Source organism: Trachurus trachurus, assembly GCF_905171665.1.
Source record: "Trachurus trachurus genome assembly, chromosome: 9".
Classification (NCBI taxonomy): domain Eukaryota; kingdom Metazoa; phylum Chordata; class Actinopteri; order Carangiformes; family Carangidae; genus Trachurus; species Trachurus trachurus.
The window spans coordinates 895,095-901,094 of NC_139895.1; the positions used below are offsets into that span (position 1 = coordinate 895,095).

Sequence of the window (6,000 nt, forward strand, 5' to 3'; positions counted from 1 at the left end):
ACCTGTAAATGTTATAGTGCATTTTAGGTGCATTCTGAAATTTAACCCAAAAGCCAAACATCCCTAACTTAGTACTACTGTATCTCATATAATGCATAGATCTATGTGATATGCAGCAGCCTGGCTCCATACAGCAGCCTGGCATCTGGCATAGTGGAGTCAGGCCTCATCTGACAGCTCAGTGTGACGTAGGCTACGACCAACAGCCTTTATGGGAGGCAGGCTTTTATCTGAGGGAAGCCTTTATTTCTAAATCCCTCCTTTTATTTTTACACATAGCGACCAAGCTCATCGTTCATTAGCTCATCTTCATCTTCTTCACGTGCTTTTCTCCTCGCTGCGCTGTCGGACCTGGGTCTCTGTCTCCGTTACGCTGTATCGCTTCAATCCCATTCAAGTCGCATTTTTACAGCGTGCCCTGCGGTCCGTCTTCGGTCCATGAATCTATAATATATCCATGCTCCGGACACAGAGCAGAGACCCAGTGGAAAGCTGTCCCTCTCTGAGGCAGAGGACGAGGCCAGCTTCACTCCCGTCAGTCTTCACAGACGTCCACACATGAGTTTTTTTGTTTGTTTGTTTGTTTTTCTTGTATTTAGGGCCGGCCTTTTTTTCGTTCGTGTAATGATTGAATACCGGCCATTATTTGATGTAATGATGCGGTATGCTATTTATTACAAAGTAACTTCAGATCTCATAATCACTGATAAGTGTGCGTCTCTCCCCCAACCCTCCCAATAACCCCCCCCCTCTCATTAAACAGTTCCGACGTCCGTGAGGCTGCACTTCAGACTGGTGCGGTCAGCGGAGGGAGACTGACATAAACTGCGTTGAGATTTTTTTTGCCCCTACTGTAAAACATTCGGGGCTTTGGCAAAAACATCCGGGGCTTGAGCCCAAGTAGCCATCCCATAACCCCGCCCCTGTTCGGGTGCAAAGTCAATGTTAACGAAATCAACATCTAATCTGTCCCTTCACAATAAAGTTTGTAACGTGTCTGTTTGGAGCAGCTGCTGACAGTGACAGTTCCTCATCACTAAACCTGAGCCACCATCACAGCATGAAAAGTGGGATTTTCGTCTCCCGTGAACAGATTTCCCTAATTTCCGGCAATTAACGACAATTTATGGACTGCAAACGTCGCGTTCGTCCGTGCCACATACTGACGGAAACGAACCACTGGTGGAGGGGCTAATTAGCATATGAATAGCGGCGAAACAGCGCCTGGTCAGAAGGTGTTAATGGCTCTAATCAGCATATGAACAGCAGCAGCCAGGCGGGGCTTGAATGGCCTCACTCAGTATTGGTTGAAACCACTACTCTTAAACCAGAAAAATGACTCGTGATTGGTTGATATATATACTTTTAAACTAGGAAAATGACTTGTGATTGGTTGATATGTATACTTTTAAACTAGAAAAAAGACTCGTGATTGGTTGATATATACTTTTAAACTAGGGAAATCACTCCTAATTGGTTGAAATATACACACACACACATTGTTATCCTATGGACATGAATTTATTGAGCAAAGGAAAATTGCCAGCAACATGTTTATTCACAGAAAGAGCTTTATTGGCATAAATAATAATAAAAAATGTATGTATAGCTACATAGCACAAAACACAACACACAGCAGTCTCCTCCATGATCCTACGGCACAGCTCTGTTTGCTGCGTCTGGGATGTAGGTAACAGATGACATTCTTTTTTAATTTTGTCCAAGTTGTAAACATCTGTGGTGTGTTGCCCTGTATTCAGGATTTGCCTCTGAATGTGAGGCTGTAGAGCTCCAGAGAACTTTTCACAGCTTCCGCCTGCGCTGCAAGTATAAGACAGTAACACTTAGGCACAGCATTAACATGCATCCCCTTACATTCAACAGTAAGCAGAAAGTAGTAAACGTTACTTACACACAATAGTGTCTTTATCGGCATCAGGCACAGTGGTCACGAGGTCAGTCTGTGAAAACAAAATGTACGGTTAAGATGAGTATCTGTTTTACGTTTTTCCTCATGCAGCAGAATGAACACATAGCCTATTCTTTAAATCTTACCCTTGCTCTGGTTTGTAGCTCCTCCAAGTTGCCTCAGAGTTGTGAAGACGGCGTGCTGCATCCTGTAAATACACAGAGACCCACTTTGATAAAGCAACACACTGGTTCAGACTACTTTTAGCTTGGGCTACGGAAAGAAAGCTTTACTTTGAGGCTACTTAGCTTAGCAAGCAGGCACCGAACATATTCTTACCGCAATTTGGGGATTGCATCCGTCTTTTCCTCTTAGAGTTGGGCTCCTCTGGCCTGTTTTTCATCTCCAAGGCATGAAGGCAGTCAGTCCGAGTCGGCGGTAGTTATCTGACGAGACAGCCCACTAACAGCGTTCAAAAGCACTCTCCTCTCGTCGGTGTGCCGACTTGCTGTGGAAAGGTGTTCGCGTCCATGCAGAGGAGTTGAGGGGGAGGCGAAGTTAAGACGCCGTCCAGCCATAGTAGTCAACAAATCAGCAAAGTTAGAAAAAGTTGTGGGAGAAGTCTGTTTACGCCTTGCAAGTACTTCCGTGTTAGTCCTGCCCACGACCTCACATGATTGGATGAGGACCCGGAGTCTCGTCGGGTCCTCCAATCACAGGGGAGTTCATTGTTATATGGAAGAACTCGCGAGATGTGGTTTGCCCATCTCCCAACACTCATTCCAAACTTCGCCTAATATGTTCAAAGTTGTATTCATTTAGACAAACCTGGGAAAAGTCCTGGGAAATAGTGTCCCATTTAAATTGTCTAGTTAAAATGTGGTTGCTTTTCACTGTTGTGCTTGTTGTATTAATCTTTTCTACATAACATTGTAGTAGATAACAAATTTTACATAATTTTTAAAAACCTATTTAGATGATGATTAAAGTCAATTTGTTTGTTTTTTCTCTGAATATATTTCTTTTAAAATAGTTTTTTTTTTTTTTTTTTTTTTTTTTTTACATATGGCCCTAATACACCAGCGTACTTCTCAGTATTGACAAAATGTGTTAAAATTCAAATGCATAAAAACTTTTTTGGGATGTTTTAAATTGACAGTGGGTTTTATAAGGATTAAAATGAAGTTAATACCTTTCAGAAAAATCTGACCTGGAATAACACTCCTCCTGCTACCAAGCTACACTGATTTGCATTAGTATAGCTCACAGCATGATCATTTACATGTTAAAGCCTTCCCTTGAATTAGGGAGAGGGGGGTGATGGGGGGGAAACTGCCCAGCAAAGCCCACGGCAATTTCTGACAATTCACGACAATTCCCGACAGTTGTAGGTGTTTCCTGCAAATTGTCGTATGCAGTCACAAACCTGAACTTCCACGACAATTTACAGTGCCGCTAACTGTCGAAAATACCACTTTTCATGCAGTGCATCCGATCCTCACTCACGTCGTGACGACGGGACAAAGTCTTTTGGACATATATTGTATATTCTGTGTTTTTCCTCTCTATAAGCGTCTCGTTTCAGTTTTTGCCGCGGTCCGGCGGAGAATTAAAAAAAAAAAAAAAAAATGGCCGTGAGTCCAGCCCCATCGGGTCCACGGTCCAGGCTTCCAAGGGGGGGGGGGTTGCATATGGTCATTGTCCCCACCACTTTTCAAAGTAAAGTGACGCCCTTGGCTGTGGCTCCTGTGGAAACCTGCTCACAGCCTCATTCTTCAGCTTCCTGGGGAGTTTTCTTCAGACAAACACAAGTTGTGTTCACACTCAGTGTTTCTCACTAAACTCTCTGTTTCACTGAGCTCTAACAAACGTGTCTTCACCTGTGCCTTTCCTGGTGCATTGTGGGATATCTGGGCTGGTCAGCTGCACCTGTTGTGTCTTCATCTTCTTTGCTGTGACGTGTGTTTGTGCAGCTTGAGAGTCAGAGAGTGAAAGTGTGTGTCTCACACTGCAGTGACATGACATGGAGAAAAGACATGATGAAGTGTTTCCTCCTGGTCTCCTCCTGCTCTGTATCATCACTAGATAAAGACTCCAGCTCCTTCTTCTCTGTGCTCAGAGTTGATTCAAAACTCTGCAGCACGAGTCCTCACTCAGACCAGAAGGAGAGCACACATCACGCCAATTTTAAAGTCTTTACACTGGCTGCCTGTTAGTTTCCGTATTGATTTTAAAGTTCTCTTATTAGTTTTTAAAGCACTCCATGGACTTACACCAGATTATATCTCAGAGATGCTTTTATTGTATAAACCAGGAAGGCCCCTCAGATCCTCTGGCTCCTTTCTTTTAACTGTCCCTCAGAGCAGAACCAAAACATTTGGTGATGCTGCTTTCAGCCACTATGCCCCAAAGCTGTGGAACAGCCTGCCAGAGGATCTGAGAGGAGTTACAAACATTGACACTTTTAAACGTAGGCTAAAAACCCATCTTTTTAATCTGGCTTTTATGCTATAGTCTCACAGTGTTTTTGTTCTGTTTTACAGTTTTATATTCTTTCTTATTGTTATCTTTCTCCTATTTTTATCCTGCATCTTATTCTATTTTTGTTTTGTAAAATTGTATTGTTGTTTGAGGCTGTTATTTTTTCTTGTTGTTTTTAATCTTCGTGCTTTAGTCTCCTTGCTTTTCTTGTTTTACCTCCTATTTGTTCAGTCAAAATGTAAAGCACTTTGAACGGCATCTGTTTGCTTTGAAAGGTGCTATATAAATAAAATTTGATTGATTGATTGAGTGTTCATCCAGACATACCAGCCTCCATGTGAACACAGTGATAAAACAGTGTGTGTGTGAGAGCCATGTAATGTCCATGTGTGCATGCTGACAGAGAAGGTGCTGCTCTGACCCCCCTCCTCCTTTCAGGGTGCAGCCTGCTGGAGCCCAATTCGGTCCGGGGAAGTGTAAGTGTGTTTTTACTTTGAGCAGCACATTCAACCATCTTCACACTGTCACATCACTGACCTCATGAGTCTTCATCAAACTGTCAATAACTGATCACATGATCAATAACTGCAGCTGTGTCTTGTTCTCTCCATCAGATTCCTGTCCACTCACAATCGACACAAACACAGTGAACACAAAGATCAAACTGTCTGACAACAACAGGAAGGCAACATGGGTGGAGGAGGATCAGTCATATCCTGATCATCCAGACAGATTTGACCGGTTGTATCAGCTGCTGTGTTCAACTGGTCTGACTGGTCGCTGCTACTGGGAGGTCGAGAGGAGAGGAACCGTTGTTATATCAGTGAGTTACAGAGGAATCAGAAGGAAAGGAAACAGTAGAGACTGTGTGTTTGGAGAGAACGATCAGTCCTGGAGTCTGGACTGCTATGATGGTGGTTACAGTGTCAGGCACAATGGCAGACTGACACCTATCCCCTATCCCCTCCTCCTCCTCCTCCTCCTCCTCCTCCTCCTCCTCCTCCTCCTCCTCCTCCTCCTCCTCCTCCTCCTCCTCCTCCTCCTCCTCCTCCTCCTCTGTCTCTAACAGAGTAGCAGTGTATGTGGACTGTCCTGCTGGCTCTCTGTCCTTCTACAGAGTCTCCTCTGACTCACTGATCCACCTCTACACCTTCAACACCACCTTCACTCAACCTCTGTATCCTGGGTTCTGGATCGGTTCTGGTTCCTGGTTGAGTCTGTGTTGAGTGAAGCAGAGTCTCCTCCTGTCACAGAAACCTTCTCACTGTTGAACAGACAGTTCAGTCTCTACATGTCTGTCTCTGTCTCTGTCTCTCACTCACGTTTTCACATTCATGGATTAAATCAGTTGATGTTTTAAACTCTTCTCAGTGATTCTTGTAAACTTCTTCCTCTTCCTTTAAAGATGGAAGCGTCGATTATTACAGGACAAAAACCACGGTGACTTTTACTCAGCTGCTGATGAGAGAATGACTGATTGTTTGGGATTTGATTGGCCGTGCGCAAGGGGCTTTCATTAGATCGAGAGCTAAATGGATAGAGGAGGGGGGAAAAAATTCAGCAGTTGGGTTAGGGTTAGGGTTGGACTTTTAACTTTGAATGACCTGACC

At 43.8% G+C, this 6,000-nt stretch overlaps 1 long non-coding RNA gene across 1 annotated transcript; it reads right to left on the reverse strand.

The window, feature by feature from the left end:
• Positions 1-1,632: 1,632 nt before the first annotated feature.
• On the reverse strand, positions 1,633-2,472 carry LOC310991395. The gene is made up of 3 exons (XR_014595619.1): positions 2,249-2,472; positions 2,056-2,117; positions 1,633-1,961 (listed from the first exon to the last, which is right to left on the reverse strand). It is a non-coding gene; the product is annotated as an uncharacterized lncRNA (long non-coding RNA).
• Between the last annotated feature and the right edge of the window lie 3,528 nt (positions 2,473-6,000).